We start from the raw sequence: 19,372 nt of genomic DNA, 5'->3' as shown, positions 1-19,372 counted from the left end.
GAAAAATGCTCTTATTTATTATAAACAAAATATATTTTCATGTAATTACTTCGACATTAATATTAAAAAATTACTTACAAGTAATATTTTTAATTATTATGCCGAAGTTATTCGCAGATAAAAATGATAGATACAAATTGCAAATTGTGAATAATAATGCTATTTAAAAGTTTTAAATTGTTTAAGCGAGCGTGATAATATAGATATTATTGTATTTTATTTTGATGGCATGGTATTTCTCGATTTTAAACTTAAATACCTTGATGTTTGACAATAGTTTATCTTAAATTTAGTTCAAGTTCATGTGAGGTAGGTAAATATTTGAAAAACCCTTTTTTATTAAATTTTAAATTCACTTTCGTGTGAAACCTTTCTTTTTTAATAAGCCGTCATATATACGTAATTGGTAGTTATATCAAACAATAATTTTTTTGTATTCAATAAAACCTTGACTCATATTAAATGCCAATTTTTGTAGTTAAAGAATGTTGATTGATCACGTTTTATAAGCACTTTGTGGGTTTTTGGCTCCTCACAAAATCGTATGCAGGAATAATTCTGAAACAAATTGCTTCTGATTCCTTATAAATTGGTTTAAAAGTCTTAACTTCATTCAATAATTGTATGACTTCAATTGTTTAAGTTTAATAAACTAGGGAGACCTAGACTTACAACTCTCAACCATTGTTGTGTCCGAATCATTTCAAGGATGGAGAAGCTACAGTTTTTTTGTATATCGAATCCGGAAAAGCACTTTTGATGAAAAGAATTACTCTTGCAGTATTTGTCAATTCCACGCAAAAAGCATTAGCCGTGAAAAAACATTAGGTGGCACAGTCAGTGATCGGACCCAAGACCTCAGACAGTCATCACGACACGGTTTCCCAAATAGAGAAGTCTAAATCCCGTTTTGCGGATTCTAAAAAGTTGTATTTTCCTGCAGTTGAATGAGCTCAAACAATTCTTAATATGCGTTTGAGGAAGCTTCACCCTACTCCTTTAGAGAAAGGTATAACTTTCCAAAGGGATCATTTTGAACATACTCGTATGTGAAAAAAATACACAATACAAAAAACCCTAGGTTAGGTTAAAGTGGCTGTCCAAGATGGAAACGGACACTCTTAGGCCAGTTTAATGGCCCATTGTGCTACCACATGAATCTTGAGGCTTCCTAAGCTCAATGAAACCAGTTTAAGTCCCTTACAAAACGTGAGACGCTGATTATACTGATATAATTTAGATCGTTAAAGAAGAATTCTCCTAGGTAATTCTTGCGTTTTCGAGCCAGAGCAGGGCATGTGCAGAGAATATGAAGAACTGTTTCTTCCTCTTACTCGTCTATACAGCTTCTGCAAAACTCTCGTGGCGTGCTTTCGTATTAGACAGTGTCCGGGTATGTTACCTATTATCGAGCTTGTATGCGATCTGCTTAGAGATCTGCTAAATCGAGTGTTAGCCAGATGTTTTTTGTGACCTGACACGTGGTGTCTGCCCTCCTTACGGCGTCTTGCATTAGCAACAATTTACAAGTAGCGATTGGTATGCCAGTATGTGCCAAATGTGATAGGATGGTCTGTACCTCGAATGTCTCAATGGCCCGGCACCCAGCAAAGGCGAATATTAAACTGTTGTTTTGGACTGTTATAGAGTTTGTAGTGACAGAGTCCAGTGATTTGATAGCAGCCTGGCTATCTGAGAAAATACGGACATCAGATGTCGATATCACGTTTTCTTTAAGCCCGGACAAGACTTCCTTTATCGCCAAAATTTTCGTCTGGAACATGCTACAATGTTTGGGAAGGCGGAATGAAAGACTTAATTTCAGTCGTTCAGAGTACACACCGTCACCAAACCCCTTCTTTTGATTTTGACCCATCTGTATAGAAATGGATTGGCTCATCTTCCAGGAATGAAATCTGTAAATGTCTGTCGAACTGCAGTTGGCGGGTGGTGTAGTCGGTGTGCTTGGAATTGATTCTACATACCTAAGAATTACGGAGTGGCCAATGTTGTTATAAGTCCACTGCGACGAAGCTTTGAGGTGAATAGCAGAGCTTGCAGCTATTTGTTTGTTAAATATTTTAAGAGGTGTTAGGTAAAGTAAGGTGCCCAGTGCCGCATTTTGTAAGAGTTCTTTTAAGGTGTTAAGATGCTTTCCTTAAACTGCTATAGCAAACCCTCCGTATCCAGACTCTTTAGGATTTCATTTACCACTAGGTTCCAAAAGAGAGGGCATAGAACCCCATTTTGCGGTGTCACTCAACTAACGAATCGTCTACCAGAAGAGTTGCCAGTTTTGTGTTGATTATTCTGCTAGTCAGCATTACATTAATTAACTCCCGAAGAGAACTCTCTGCATTTAGAGATGTTAGTGCAGATGTGTCCACGTTGTTAAAGGCACCTTCGATGTCAAGGAAAGCAACCATAGTGAATTCTTTATGCGACGGTGCGTACTAACTAAGGTGTGTAACGCTGTTTCCACCGATTTACCTTTGCAGTAGGCATGTTACGACTTTCCAAGGTCTTAAGAAGGAATGATGATAGGCTTATAGGTCGTAGATCTTTAACTTGCGAGCATTTACCTGCTTCGGGTATAAAACAACTTTAACTTCTCTCCATGCCGAGGGAACATGGACCAGGTAAGGACAGCTGGTAAAAATTGCCTCAAAAATTGGTGCAATTATGTCAGAAGTCTTTTGTAGCTCGGCTGGTATTATTCCATCTGGTCCTGCAGATTTAAATGGTTTCAAGCTGTTGAGAGCCCATTGTCCTTTGCGATCAGACCTTGTGGATATGTTGTATTAGGACTTGAACGTATATAACTGATGCAAGTTTCAGTAAGAGAACTATCAGGAAAGTGAGTGTCCAGTAGTAAGTTCAGCGATTCCTTACTTGAATTTGTCCAGGAGCCGTCTTCATTTTCAAGCAGCTTGGCATTGCTAGACTAGTTGAAAAAAAATGTCCGTAACCTAGAGACTTCAGAAGTTTCTTCTATTGTGCCACAGAAGGATCGCCAGGAAGATTGCTTAGATTTCCTTATTGCTTTCTTGTAAATTCTTAGGGATTTTTTGTAAGGATCCCAGTAAGAGGCTAGTCTTGCGACTTTGGCTTAGTTGAAGAGTTTACTGCATTCTTGCCTGAGCGATTAAACCTGTGAGGCCTACTATTCTGGTTTCCTCTTTTCTCTTATGTGTATAAGTGGACAAGCAATTTCAAGCGATCTGTTCATAGCTGAGGTGAAGTCATTGACTTTGTTGTCAAGTTCATTAGTGTTTGAGGAAGGACTAGATATTTCAGGTTTTAGTAAACTTTGTAATAAGTTCCTGTATGAAGCCCAGTCAGTTTTCCGATAATTTCGAAAAGACAATGGACTAAAGTTTTCTTCAACATTGTTATTGAACTGCATATATCTATGATCAGAGAACGTGTGTTCTTTAGATAGTTTCCAGTCCAAGATCATATTCCAGCCTAGCTACAGTGGTATCTTTGTCACTTAAATGATGGAGTAAAACTACATTAATGCTACGTTTCACTAGTATGCAAGATCTAAGTTGACCTTTATCTGTCACACACAGTGTGTAGTACCCAGGAGTCCTGAGTCTTCGAACAACGGATCCCACAATCCAGAGCTCTTGGAGCAGGACAATGTTTTTCATGAATTTTGAACCGTTGATTATTTTAAATCTCAATTCACATTTAATGCCAATTTTTGTAGAGATTGATCGAATATTATTTACAGGTTCCTATCTGAATCATTTCTGTCAAAAAGACATCGCGTATTGGCATCTAATGGGTAGTAAAAAAAGGGATTTTTCTTTTTATTCAGTTACTTACTAAAACAAAGCTTTAAAACTTAATTTTGAAATATTTCAAAGCTTGTCTCCATTATCCCTTTTAGCCTGCTCGTAGCCCGATATCAAAAATAAAGTACAACGCAAATTGTACAGGGTTATCCACTTTACGGTTTAAAAAGTATATTAAACACATATACAATATTTTTTTCCATAATATTTCTCTTTTATTATGAACTTTGAACGTTGACCTTATATGTTAAATGCTACGTCATTTAAATGACCACCAAGCGAATTGTTGCAAGCATCGATTCTTTTGAGGTAATTTTGCACCACTTTTTGACACATATTGGGCGTTATCTGAGCCATAACTTGACGAATGTTGGATTTTAAGTACTGAAGAGTTAACGGTTTATCTGCAAATACGAGTACACGATTTGTCGCGTAGTCCAACAAAAATAAATCAGCATTATCGAATTGCATCTTTTTGGCCAGGTTATATCGCCACGATACGGATACAAGAAATTACGGTTTATTAAATGTCTCTTGCAATAAAGCCATATTCACTCGAGTTGTGTAGCATGTAGATGTAGCAACGTCTTGTTGAAACCACATATTCTACATATTTAATATGAAGTTTTAAGCAACCTAAGCTTAATGCTTTGAAAGTTTTAAAAAATAAATTTTTGAGCAAATTTTTAGTACTGATTGCGAGCTCGCACTTCGATTTTAACTGTCTTCTTTGTGTTTGGTTTGCAAATTTAACCATTTTTTTAAAATATTATTATTGTACATATTATTCAATTGTAAAATACCTACTTATTTACCAACTTGACAGTTCCTCTAGTTTGTAAGTTCAATTTAGTCATTTTTTTTTATTATAAAATATATAGAATGAACGTTTTTCATCATAGTTTTCCTTTAAATGTAGTTTTTCTTAACTCAAATGTATTTATTAACTTTCATAATATTTTTCAGTTTATTTTTATTCAGATATATTTAAAACATCAAATCTGTAAGCAAGCTTCGTACTACGCAAATTTTTGGAAAGCATTATCTATGAAAAATAAAGTATCTATCTAACTATCAGCTATGGTTTTCAAAAAGTTGATACCTATAACAGAATTTTTGGACAATGGATTCTTTACAAAACAAAAATTACTTTCAAAACGTTTTAACTTTTTCTGTGGAAAATCGTTTAAGCACTAATGGTTCAGTGATTCTTTAAGATTAATTTGATACATTTGAATTCTTACGACTATTTTTGAAAGGCTTCAAATATTTCAACTGAACTTCCCAGAAACTCATTGGTTTGAAGTCGGATCTAAATTAAGGCATTGGAATAGTGCAATTTGATTGCCAGGAACAAACCCCTATCGAGCAGTGTAATAAGTTCATAAAATTGTAATTGAAAACACTCTAAAATAGCTTTAATCTGGCAGTTTTAAAAAATAGAGCTCAAACAAAGCTGAAAGTTAAGAAAACCACGGAACTTGTGGAAAAGCTTTTTTCAAGAAACTTTGCTTTGAAGTTATCTACTTCGAGTAGAGTGCTTTCTTCACGAAGTGTGGTGTAAAGCTTTTAAAAAATGTGGTAAGGAATTTAAAAACTCTTATAAAGAAATATACATTTGTTGTTATTATTTAAATTCTTACTTACAAATGTTATATTTTTTCTTCTTTTAGTTCAAAGTTTTGAAATGATTTAACACGGCTACACTATTTTTTGTGGGGATATGAGACGTTTCTTGTCTACGCAGATGAGCATAAAAGAGGAATAAATTCAAAAAATTCTACTATACGATTGAACTCAACGATTGGCGCGTTATTTATTAACAAAAAAAGGCTGGGATGAGACCAACACTGATTCCATCCCGTAGTTCGATTAGTCTTGCTTAAAAGGTTCGTTAAATTATTCTAAAAATGAACTAAAAATTACCAACAATATTTTGCATATGATGAAATAGTTCGATCTCAAAATCTTTTTCTGTTAACAAGATTTTTAGTCTAAGACCAATTTTCACCAATTTAAGTAGCAATTTTTTGAAAGTTTTTATTTCTTTTATAAACAAATACAGTTTTTATTTTTGTAAGAAAATTTATCACAGAGTGAAATCATTTTGAAGTCAATACTTTCATTTATTCACGAGAAATAGGGAACCGACAATCAATTTTTACAAATTTTGATTTTCATTTGTATAAAATGAAAAACAACATTTCTTACAAGATAAAATTAATTCCAAACCTTAATTTTAAATTTTTAAAAATGTCTTCGAGTCGAAAATCAATTTTTAACAAAATTTATTAACGTTTTTTCAGGTTTTTATCAACTATAATCTATATACATACATAGCCATTGTTTAAACAACAAAATCTTATGGCTCATAGGGATATGACCCCCACAACCCAGCTTGGATCTGTCATTGAATAAGAACTGGGGAAAAAATGATCATAACCTTCTTGTGGATGCGCTAAGAAGAAGAAAACTTAAAAAAAGCTTAGCTTATATCATCATTTCGTTTTATAAGTTTGGCAATAAAGTAATCAAACTGCTGAACAAAATTACATTTTTCTTCTGCCACACAAACTTAACAATACTTTTAATATCCTAAATTGGAATATCTTCTTATAATTTCACGTTTACGTCAGGTTTTTCAAATATAAAACTTTAAAAACAGCCTAACCTGAATGCTGCAGTGTTCCTTCAATGTTAATGTAGGAAAAGTGAAGTCTAATAGTTTTATGAAAAAATAAATAATCCATTGGAACGGAATATTGACAAAAAAAACCACTAAATGAACTCAAATGTACCTAAAACGCTTAATATGTGTAAAAACCTATCCATTAAAAACAACCAATAACGTGGACAACAAGAAGAGTCTTTGTGATTATAGTAAACAAACAACAAATGAAGATTTTAAAATTCGCCGGACTATTAATTAAGTAAAGATTAAAATTAGCATTGAAAAAATTGTGTAGTGTTTTTTGAAATATATAGAAAATAAATTTATGCATAATTAGGGGTATTAAAGGTTCACTAAATTCATCCGAACTCAACATATCTGACCAGAGCAGCTTGAAACATATATAGTAAAGTATAGTCCTATAATATATGAAACACTTTCAATAGAAAACTTTCAAGTTGTATTAAGGGTATGTATCTCCCGCAGAAGCGAACTCAGAACTCATGTAAATGAATTTGTATGTATTAGTGAAAGATCGTTATACTCTCTTCATTATCAAATTCAAAATTTGAATTTCCAATTACTCTATATTTGCCTCTTGATCTTTTTTGTCTCTCAGAGCGAGGGATATATTTCCGCACAAGCAGCCAATCAAAGAAATAAGAAATAGAACAATGTTGCATGATAAACCGGTTTTTTTTGTATGGCTAGTTAGGTAGATTTGTTGTTGTCTTTTGCATATGGTTCGAATTTTATAAAGCAAGTGGGTATTTTGCTATCGAAGGAGATGTTTTTTCTTGAATTTCTTTTTTTGGTCGACATTTTCTAATTATTGAAAATACCCATTTTATTTTAATATTTTTTAACTTCCCATTGGAAGTTATTGTAATGGGTCCGATTTGTCAAATTGAAAATTTTTACATTTCTCGAGGTTTCAAGGTCCCTAGAGATGAAATAAAAGAAAAGATGTCTGTGCAGCTGACCATAAACAAAATCAAAAAAAGAGGCTGGGATGCGACCCACACTGATAACTTCCCATCCCGTCTGTCGATTTGTCGTGCTTAAAAGTTTGTCTATCAATTTTTAGCAAATTTGCGTTTTATTTTTTGTAGATTTTATTTTTTATGAAAAAACGGACTGTTGGATTTTTATATAAAAATCACTAAATATCGAAAACAACATTTTCTGTGAAATAAAAAAAGGTTTGAAGCCAATATTTTTAATTTTTGAAAAGCTATTTGAGTCGAAAGTAAATGTTTACCAAGTTTTAGTATAGTTTTTTTAGAGTTTTATTTTTTGTAAAAAAACTGTCAATGAGATTTTCTTCAAATTTCTATCAAATGTTGAAAACAATATTTCATATAAGATAAAATTTGTTTAAAGCCAATATTTCAAATTTTTGAAAAGAGATTTGAGGTGAAAATCAATTTTTACCAACTTTTGTTAAATTTTTTTTTAGGTTTTTAATTTTTTGTACAAAAACTATCAATTTGATTATGTTCAAAATTTTACTGAATATTGAAAACAATATTTCTTATAAGATAAAATAAGTTTGAAGTCTAACTTTCAAGTTTTTGAAAAGAGTTTTGAATCTATATTTAATTTTTACCAACTTTTGTTAATTTTTTTTCGGTTTTTAATTTTTTATAAAAAAAACTGTCAATTCGATTTTTCTCAAAATTTTATTAAATAATGATAACAATATTTTTTGAAAGATAAAAGTAAATTAAAGCCAATATCTCAAAGTTTTGAAAAGATATTTGAGTCGAAAATCAATTTTTACCAACTTTTATTCATTTTTTTTAGGTTTTTATTTTTTTATAAAAAAAACTGTCAATTCGATTTTTCTCAAAATTTTATCAGATGTCAAAAACATTATTTTTCGTTGCACAAAATTGTTTTGGATATAAAATCATATTTAAGTCGTAAAATTTGGTAGGTGACACATTTTTTTTCAGTTCCTATGGGAAGTTATAGTAGATACGCAAAAAAAATCAAGAAAACAAAATATATGACAGCGAATTCACGATACCTACAATACCTCTTTACCCTTTTTTATACCTACACTACAATGTGCAACCACAAAACTTGCCGAAAGTTGAACCAAAAATCAAATTCTGCGTATACGATTGACTACGTAACACCCAAATCACGAGTCCATGACCTAAAGGTGCGTGTCCATTTGAGAGTAAACGTGCTGAGAGTCGCTCTCAAGCTGCTCTCGAGAGCGATCTCGCAAATGGACATAGTCTGGAGAGTAGCTCGCGGAGAGTTGATAAATTACTCTCGACATTCGACTTTTTTAAGAGTCACTCGCAAGTGGACACATGTGCTTACCACTATCCGAGATAAGCTCGCGGAATACCAACACAGTTCGAATTTTGCGAGTAGCTGTCGAGAGTAAACATGGCAAAGCAATGGAAACTATGTCTTTTTTCATATAAATTTGATTTGAAAATACATTTTTAACTTCGCATAGAAGTTATTGTAATGGGTTGATTTGTCAAGTTGAAAATTTTGACATTTCTCGACGATTCAAGATCCCTAGAACCGAAATAAAAGATTTTAAGAACGATGCCTGTGAGAGCGTGTATACGTACGTTCGTAAGTCCGACGTTTTTTCGTCGTCCATATCTCAAGAACTAGTAAAGATATTGACTTCAAATAAATTTTGTTATATAGATAATAAGCCAGAAAGATGCAAAAAGGGCTCCCAAGAAAATTGAATTTGTGGTTTTTTTATCATAGCAGTTTAAAAAAAAGGTGAAAACGTTTGTTAACCCCAAATATCTCACGAACCAAAAACGCTAGAGACTTGAACTAAATTTTATATTATAATTGTAACGTGATACCAAACAAATATATATATATATATATAATAAATAGATCTCTACCGTTCCAAAAATTTTTGAAAAATTGGTTTATGAAAAATTAACTTCAATGGTAAAACATGTTATCTCTCCCTGTCAACATGGGATTCGCGCTGGTAGATCTACCAGCACCAACCTAACAATTTTTTCAAACACCATTTTAAACGGGCTCGAAAAAGGTTTCCAATTCGATGTTGTTTATACAGATTTTTCCAAAGCTTTTGATAGGGTGAACCTTGATATATTACTTATGAAGTTGAATAAAATTGGTTTTCATTCTAATTTGCTGAACTGGATACGGACATATTTAAAGGGTCGCATTCAGTTTGTTCGTATTAATAATTTTCTTTCATCGCCTATCAATGTTACCTCGGGTGTTCCACAAGGAAGCCATCTCGGTCCGCTTTTTTTCTTGTTATTTATCAATGACATTCCCAATGTTTTCTTAAATTCTAGATGTCTAATGTACGCAGACGATTTGAAAATCTTTCGGTGTATAAAATCTGAACAAGATTGCATATTGCTGCAAGAAGATCTTCAAAAATTATCAAATTGGCGTTGGATTAACTCCTTACACCTTAATATTGCTAAATGTCAAAGTATAACGTTTTGTCGAAAAAGTACATCAATTAATTTTTCCTATAGTATAAATAATATCTTTTTATCTATAGTAACCTTTAAAAAAGATCTAGGGATAATTTTTGATCAAAAACGTGATTTCTTAAAACATATAGACTTTTTAGTTGCCAAAGGTAATTCTATGTTAGGATTTATCTTGCGCAATTCAAAGGAATTCTGTGATCCTCACACATTGAAATATCTTTTTTTTGCGTTTGTTAGATCTACTCTTGAGTATTGCAATACTATTTGGAGCCCTTTGAACGAAGTTCACTCTTTTAGAATTGAGAAAATTCAAAAACGCTTTACAAGGGTATTAGTAAAAAGGCTTCATTGGAGCATTGATATGCCTTCCTATGAAACAAGGTGTAAATTATTTGGAATCTTGCCTCTTAATATTCGTAGAAAGTTTTCTGGAGTTATGTTTATTCGTGATGTTTTAACTAATCATATTGATTGTTCGGAAATTTTGAGCTTAATTAACTTCAATGTTCCTGCGAGGATGCTTAGAAACCAAAATTTATTTAACATTCCATTCCACAGAACAAATTATGCTGCTAATGAACCATTGACCAGGTGCTTAAAAGAATCCAATTCTGTTTGCGATATGATCGACTTTTGTCTTGGTAGATTTCATTTAAAAACAATTTACTCGTTATTTTGAGAAACCTTAATGGTGGAAATGTTTAATATATATTTATTTATTTATTTATTGTTTTTTATTCATTATTGATTTTTGTACGTATATTATTATTATTTTATTATCGAGTAATCACTAAAGCATTGTAACTTTGTTTGATGAAATAAACACTAAATTAAAACTAAACTAAAATGCTGCTAAAATTGGAACAAATCGTTTTTCAATTAAAAATCTCGTTCACAAAAATAGATTTTAAAATCAAACTATTTCATCAAATGCAAAATGTTGTTAGTAATTTTTAAATCTTTTAGAATAATTCAACTTACAACTTTTTAACAAAACACGAAAGCCTACAGACCATTTAAGCAAGGCAAATCGACAGACGGGATTGGAAGTTATCAGTGTGGATAGAATACGCGGCCAACTGATAATATGCTAGCAGAAGAAATCTATCAAGTGGACACGGTTATGAGAGTACTCTCAGCAAGAAAACTCTCAATATTCTACTAGAGAGCTCGCGATAGCAAAATTTCTTAAATTTGGCTCTCAAATGGACAGTCTCCCGAGAGTTGCTATCGAGAGTTAACTAGCAGAAGAACTCTCAAATGGACACGCACCTTTACATCATACCACATACTAGAAAAAAAAAATATTTCTAAGAAAAGTCTTTTTTTTGTTGTATTTTCTGTTATTGTATACCGCAAGCAAAACAAAGAATACAAAAACTAAATGAGCCATGAGACCAACAACAAAAAAAAATCTGAGAGAGGATGGGCGGGCGAAATTCTTTTGCAAAGAATTCTCTTCTTGAGCGCTGAGATGCAGTGGCATTCTTGGGAACTGGAAACTTCATTGTGTGCGTTTACAAAGAAATTTGTTGTTAAAAAATGCAAAATAGACCTCTTTTATAAAAATTAAATTAAATAAACAGTAGACGCAAGAACTTTTTACTTTATTAAATAGAATAAACAAAATGCCAAAAAAAAATAAAAAAAATATTTTGCAATTATATAAACTCCCAATCCCTCACAATTGCACCACAAATGTTGTTATATTGAAATGCATTTTTAATTATGTTGCGACAAATATTTTTTTTTTTCAAAATCGATAGTAAGAGTAATATATATGGTCCTTTTTTTAAAAAAAAAAAAATTAAAACTAAAAAAAAAAAAATCAGCTCGCCCCATGAATTCGCAAAAAATATTGGAAAAAAAAGAATGCATTTTGGATTTTTTGTCTAAAAAAGTTACTATAACTATTTTAAAAAAAAAAAATTTAAAAGCAAACATCTGGTCATATATTTAGAATTTGAAAAAAAGTTAAATTGACTTAGCTAGCTGTTATACTTTGGAAGTTTTATCAAATATTGCACCTATGCCACAATGCAAATTTGCCCTATTTTTCATAGTTTTCTACAATTTTTCTTGGAATAAATAAATAAATTAAAAAAAAAGAAAATCGATACTATTTATAAAAATTTATTGTTTTTTGGAAAAAAATATAAAAAAAATAAAAAATTATATTTTACACACTGCCCCATTGATTTTCGCAAGTAACTACCTGAATTTAATGATTTTTTAATGATTCTAGTGCTGTTAAGGAACAAAAAATTTTTTTAAATTTTTTATTCCTTTATACATATTTAGCCCAATATATTTTCAATCAAAACCCGTTTATTTCGTTTAAATATTTAAAAAATGTGAACGCTACAAAGCTAAGCGCAAAGCACCAATCAATTTTTTTGCATGCGACATGCCCTTAAAGATTAGAACAATATTTACTAATATATAGCATATTATTAAGCCTTATTGTTCGTTATAAATTGTCTGGTTCAATATCAATGCTAAAAGCTAAGCAATATAAAACTATTGACAACTTTAAGACCTTTATTGGATTTGGAAAAAAATGTTATTATGAAATCTGTTTGTATTTGAAAGCTAATTTAATAAAAAATTAAAATTTTATTTGCGACATATAGGAACAGTGAAAAATTTCGAATACGAGATTTAAATCAATCACGACATAGAGAATTTAAAGAAATTGGTTGCCCCGATTCCGTCCGGCTATCGCCCAAATATCGATGCATTTTGTCGCATTGAGAAAAAATATTAGGTCTCTAATCTTTGTATCAGATAGCTCATCAAGTTCGTGAAAGAATACTGTTCCAAAGTATTTCATTCTAGTGTTTGCCAAAGCAGGACATTTGCAGAGGAAATCGATTATTGTTTCACTTTCTCTTTGGTCACTACAACTATGGCAAAATGTGTTGTAAGAGATACCCAACTTCTCTGCATGAACTCCTATAGGCCAATGTCCGGTGCACACCGCAATAATGCTGACTATGTCTTGCCTTGGCCTGCATAGAAGATCGTTTGTACGGGTTTTATTATAGGTGGGCCATATCTTCCTAAATATAATGCAGTTGGGTAAATTGCTCCACCTTCGGTTTGATTCAGTTTGGTAGATAGAAAAGATTTTACCCTTCATAGCACCAAGAGGAATGTTAACCATTTCCGCAAATAAGTTCATACTGAAAACATTTTTAAACTAAAATTAAAAATTTTGTATACATATATAACTAATTTAAAAAACTCGGCTCTACCGATCTTCGAAACAAAAAATTAATAAATGTTTTTTTGATTTAACACTATTACCACCATAACATTATGGCACTAAATAAGATCATTTAAGCTTCTAAAAATCAGATTTCAAAATGAAAATATGAGAAATTGTAACGTTTTTTTTTTGGAATTTTTCAGGACAAATATGCCTCTATGGTCGGTAAATTAAAATGCTCATTTTGTTTTTATTTCGTTTTTATATATTTATTAGACATGAACATACGGTAAAATCACTTACCAAACTCCTAGCAACAACTTGTCTGAACTGCAGGCTAGTCATCAGCCTTCCTTCCATTTTTTTTCATCATAATGTTAACTGTAGACCGTGTGTGCGTTATTTACCCAAACGTCAAAAACATCGAAAAATAGTCGAAGGTAGTACTTGCTTTTGATCTTTGACGAAGTTCGTAGCAAACCTTACGTTGATCCATGAGATCTACTCCACCCATATGTTTGTTATAAAACGAAACAATTTTGGGGCAAACGACATCAATTTTTTTTGCTGAACGAGCTTTTTTGTAGTCCCCGTGGCATGATGGTTAGCGCGTTGGACTGTCATGCCAGAGGTCTTGGGTTCGATCCCTGCCTATGCCATTTAAAGTCTTTTCATGGGTACTGCCTCTTGAGAGGAATTGACAAATTCTCCAAAAGTAACTTCTGTCATGAAAAAGTTCTTCCTCAAATTAGCCATTCAGATTCGGCATTCCTGACAACATTACTCGCGCACAGGAATGGTTGAGAGTTGTAAGTAACTAGGCCCTAGTTCTCTACGGACTTTTGCGCCACCCAATTTATTTATTTTTAACCAGCTTTGCTGCGCTTTACCACATCTTTTTTCACAGGTGGCATAAAGTTGGTCAACAAATGCACGCCTTTGCTATCCATCCATTTGACATATGTGGTGCCTTGAAAGTTTGTGGTGTAAATGTCTCCCCCTGGAAGATGTTTTCGGTTTGTTCGAACCGTCCCAAACGACTTCGTATTCCGGCCAATAAGCTGATATTGAAGCAAAGGTGAGTTGAAAAAGTTGTCGATGTATATTTGGCATCCCAATCCTTCCAGCTTTTCTGTAAGCTGAAGTACAACTGATTCACCAGTAAACTTCGTTTACCTGTACATATAAGGATCTTACTCAAATCTACACCATAACTTGAAGCCCCATTTGACCATCTTATTCTTTATGTATTGTTTCATAACATTATGTCCCTTGAATTGTATCATATGTTCGTCAATTGATTGCTGTCGGGTGTTGCTGAGGTCATTTTGAAATAGCTTATTGAAGAGTTCTAACACTGGCCGAATTTTGTACGCTCTGTCGTGCATCTCAACAATTAGCGAAAGGCAGATATTACCGCCATCCAAGAAGTGCGATGGGATGGACCGGGCAAACGCAAACTAAAAGACTGCGATATATACTACGGCGACTGCTACCGAAAACAAAGACAGCGTCTATTTAGGTGTGGATTTGTTGTTGGAACTAGACTCAGACAAAAAGTCTTGGGATCAATCGCAAGATACTGCCATGTAATTTTCCGATCGAGTCTCTAATAACCTCTTAAAGATTCCTATGTAGGCCTGCATTGAAAATTGAAAACCAGAGGCAACATTGCTTTGCAGCCATCAGAAATGCCGCCTCTGAAGTGCTAAGTTTCACACGGCCACCACAGCGAAACCCATGGTTTGCCGACTAATGCCGGCAAGCGCACGCAGCGAAACAGCAGGCATACAAAACGGCGCTGCATAAAAGGACCAGAGCTGCTCGCGAGCTCTACGAGCAGAAGAGGAGAGAGGAACACTGGTTTCTAAGATGGAAAAAAGAGAGCATAAGAAGCGCGCGTTTGAGGAGATAGAGGGATGTCACAACAGGAAGGAGGATCAGCGCTGCCGGAATGAGTACTAAGGGAGTATTCGTACTCCACTTGCCTTCACCGTACTCCCGTACTCCCCTCTCTTTAAATGTACTCCCCTCGAAAATATTTTAAAGTCTATTTTGTTTAGCATTTATGTTTTACTTTAAAGTTCATTCTATCATATTTTAAATTTTCATTATTTGTTATTAATTATTCTGAACAATTTTATCTAGTATGACAAACCCTTAATGCTCTGAATGTCTGAATGCATTCATTTTTTTTTCTATCCTAACCGTTGCCAGTATATAAGAAATATTTTTTCTTACGTTTTTATTATTTATTGTTTCGTTTTATGTACCTGGAATTTGAGTTCAAATATAAATGTTTTAATATAGTGGTATTGTTAAAAAAAATTCAGTGTTTTTTTGTGCGTACTCCCTACCAACGTGAAATACTCCCCTTAAAACCTTTGATATCCTCCCCAGCGAAAATATGAAACGGCAGCGCTGAGGAGGATCCTAAATTTTACCAAAAGATAAAAAAAAACCTCCCAAGGGTATCAGCCACGAAACGATACATAAGAAAGGAGACCCTCTAAATTGCGCCAACTACAGAGGCATCAGTCTTCTTAACATTGCGTATAAGAAGATGGGTTTAGTCAATGAGGGTAAGACCAAGTATATGCTGTCATCAAAAAAAAAAACGTTGAACAACGACGCACGTCTTGAACAAAAAGTGACTATGAACAGCTGTAACTTCGAGGTAGTTAAGGACTTTGTTTACCTATGCACCGCTATTAACACAGACAACGACACCAGCGCTGATTGAAACGAAGAATACCTCTTGCAAATCGCTGCTTCTTTGGACTTAGAAGGCAATTGAGAAGTAAAGTCCTCTCCCGTGCATCTAAAATCACCATCTATAAGACACTCATCATCCCGGTTCTTTTTTATGGCACTGAGGCCTGAACCCTATCAAAGAAAGATGAGAACGCCTTAGGATGCTTCGAGAGAAAAATTCTTCGGGTGATTTTTGGTCCCGAATGGAGGAGAAGATATAGCGACGAATTATACGGGCTGTACAGCGACACTGACCTAGTTAACAGAATTAAAGTCATACAATTTAGAAGAGCCCCGGAACAATTGGAAACAAGTTTTGGAACTTTGAATTTCATAAAAGAGGGGCCAGAATATGATAAACGGAATGGTTCAGTGTTAAGTGGTATTTGGACTTATTATCTTTATTTTTGTACATATTTCAATGAAAGTTTTGAACAGTTTTGCGTGAAAATTGATTTACAACAAAACAGCTGCAATTAACTGCATTCTCAGTTTCTTAAATTTCGAAAAATGTATTTCTAACTTGACAGTCGTGAAACGACGAGCTTTATAGGCTGTACAGTGACTTAGACTTACTCAGAAGGATTACTGAGATGGCTGGCTCACTAAGAGCGCATGCAAACCAATGATCCGGCTCGAAATATCTTCGAATCCGCACCCCTAGGACACCGCTGTAGAGGAAGACCGCTGATCAAGTCACGCGCACAAGTGGAAAGTGACCTTACTTTGTGTGTGCAACTGGAGACAACTAAATAAGGACCGAGCTAGATGAAGAAGTGTGTTGGATAAGGCTCTAGTTCTCACAGGACTGTAGCGCCACCGTAAGTAAGTAAGTGTCACCAAAAAAAAAAAAAAAAAATTAAGACTTCTTAAGGTTATTTTTTAATTTATAAATGTAGTTTAAATAAAATTTTAAACGTGAAAAAAGACATACAATAAATTGCTGATAAGTAAAATCAACCATCTGCCAACTATTGTTTTTTTTTTTAATTCAGCAAATTTAAGTTGAAAAGGAATCAAAATGAGATCATCACTATTTTACATAAAATCTACTCAGAAACCTATAGTTTCCGTGAAGCACCCTGTATAAATTGCTTTGAAACTATCACATCACAAACTTAAGCAGGTACAAGCAACAACGTTTAAATTATTGTTTAAGCTTTCAGCGTTTCAGCACTGAAAGTTTTAAATATTAAATTTTTCATTTCATTTTTGTGTGGGCTTCAAGTCAACTGCAGCTCCTATCCCAATTCCCGATCACAATCTATATTCGATGCTCAGTTTGTTTCTGATCGTCAACCGAACCGGGTAAAGTCAAAGTTCTCAAGTCTGCTTCTATATTTCTAGAGTTGAACAATGTTCTGAGAGTGTTAGAAGTCGCTGTTACTAGCTTAGTGCTGCAGTTGTGTATATTTGTTATTGTAGAATCGTTGCTTGTAAAGTAAAAAGTTGATACGGAGATACATATTCTATTTAAATTCAAAGTGAAACAAAACGCAAGGGGGTTTTTTTCTTGGAAAAGTTGAAGGTATGCAAAAAAATTGATATTAAGTTATTTATTAATAAATAGATAGATAGGTATACAGAACACATTGCAAATACCATATTTTCACACGAATGCGCATAAAACACTTTATTGAACTTACTAATTAATGAAACGTTTATTGTTCTGTTCTGCATTAATATATTTTATTACACTAATTATTTGTTTATCTTTTTTTTGAAAAATAAGTTTCAGTTGAAAAATTCATCAGATCAAGCGATTATAGTAAATCTTATCATAATATTTTTAATAAGATGTGTTTTGTTCATATTTTACTAAAGTCGAAAAGAAAAATAAGATGGTAGGTCAAAGTATAAATAGGCATTTCATAGAATTGCTCAATGAAAACATTGCACTTTCTTTTGTTCTCTAAAATCACAAATATATTTTGGATTGGTCAATAGTTAAATAACTATTTTAAATTATTTTTATAGATATGTTTTTTTTTGACAAAATTTATGACTTGGCCTTTTCTTTTTGAGTAGGTAATTTATTTTTGACGTGCTGAGTACCAAAAGTTTGCAGTTAAGATAATTTCATCTGTATTTTGAATATCGTTATTTTATTCAAAATTTAAATAAAATGAAGAGTTTGTAATAGTAAAAATGTGTAACGATTTTCAATTTCTGCTAAAATCCGGTCTAAAAACACTTTTTATTTGGCTGTCAAACCCATGGATAATATATTGACCTGGAAGTACATTAGTTTAGAATCTATGCAACTGTTAAAAACCACGTCAGCTACAGTGCACACAAATTGTGGACAAGTGAGAAAAGAAACAGAGCTCTTCACGGGAAAAAGAAGAAAACAAGCTTGTATAAAAGTTAAATTATAAGGCCAGAGAACCCGAAGTTGTAAACAATTTTACAATGTTAAGTGAGGTGAGAATAGTTTTGCCCAAAAATTAACATTTTCTTCAATGGTTACGGAGATTTTAGCAAAATCACTTAAGCTATTGAAGAAATTATTGTAATTTGAAGGTATGGAATTAATTTAAAAATAAGGGCTTGACATTATATTAAAAACAAAGATTTCGGTTGAGTGACCGCTGGGTCTGGCTGGAATAAATTTCAGCCGAGAGACCCAGTTTTCGATTGTATGAATTTTTGGGGAAGCATGTCAGCATGTAGTACCCGTGGCATGATGGTTAGTGCGTTGGACTGTCATGCAAGGGGTCTTGGGTTCAATCCCTGCCTGTGCCACCTTAATTAAAAAAAAATAATTTTCGCGGGTACTGCCTCTTGCGAGGAATAGACAAATCCTTCAAGAGTAATTCTTGTCATGAAAAAGAGCTTTCTCAAACTAGCCGTTCGTATTCGGCCTAAAATTGTAGGTCCCTTCCATTCCTGACAACAGTACTCGCACACAGGAATGGTTGCGAGTTGTAAGTCACTAGGCCACAACGGACTGTTGCGCCACCCCATTTGATTTTGATGTCAGCAAAAAGGTGCTGAATATTCTCTTCCAAAGTGTGACCTTACATAACCTTAAAAAAAAAACAATATTCTAGTGTTTTTAATTGGTCCATCGTGGAAGCCACACCTCAGACTCACTTACATTTTCCTTCATAATAAATGGAACGTACGATTATTTTGTTAATAAATAAATAAGTAATAAATTTGCCCGATTTGCAAAAGTTGTTCAAAAGTAAGTCTACTCATAATGAAATAACAGACCAAACTGATCATATATCAAGTGGCAGCTGTCAGAAAGACCAATAAGATAAATGTGATAGAGTAATTGCTATTTATTTATATTTATTTATTTCAAATTCGCCAAGAAAAGTTCACCAAATGCCCTGCAAATGAGAGCGAACAACGATTGAACGTACAAACGTGATTTAACACATTTCAAAAAGACAATTTCATATTTAAATTATAAAAAAACTAATTGACACTAATATTTGGATAATAAAAT

The 19,372-nt window shown here is 33.1% G+C and overlaps 1 protein-coding gene across 1 annotated transcript in view; it reads left to right on the top strand.

Moving 5' to 3' along the window:
* The first annotated feature begins 17,192 nt into the window (after nt 1–17,192).
* The window catches only part of LOC129938412 (signal transducer and transcription activator-like), a 34,492-nt gene continuing 32,312 nt past the window's right edge, over nt 17,193–19,372 (top strand). Inside the window, exon 1 of the mRNA XM_056045957.1 lies at nt 17,193–17,440. The gene's annotated coding sequence lies outside the window, so the exon portion shown is untranslated. The remainder of the gene's footprint in view (nt 17,441–19,372) is intronic.

The sequence above is a fragment of the Eupeodes corollae genome, chromosome 1 (assembly GCF_945859685.1).
Source record: "Eupeodes corollae chromosome 1, idEupCoro1.1, whole genome shotgun sequence".
NCBI lineage: Eukaryota > Metazoa > Arthropoda > Insecta > Diptera > Syrphidae > Eupeodes > Eupeodes corollae.
Note: the sequence above shows the minus strand (reverse complement) of the source record. Positions and strands in the feature narration are given on the sequence as shown.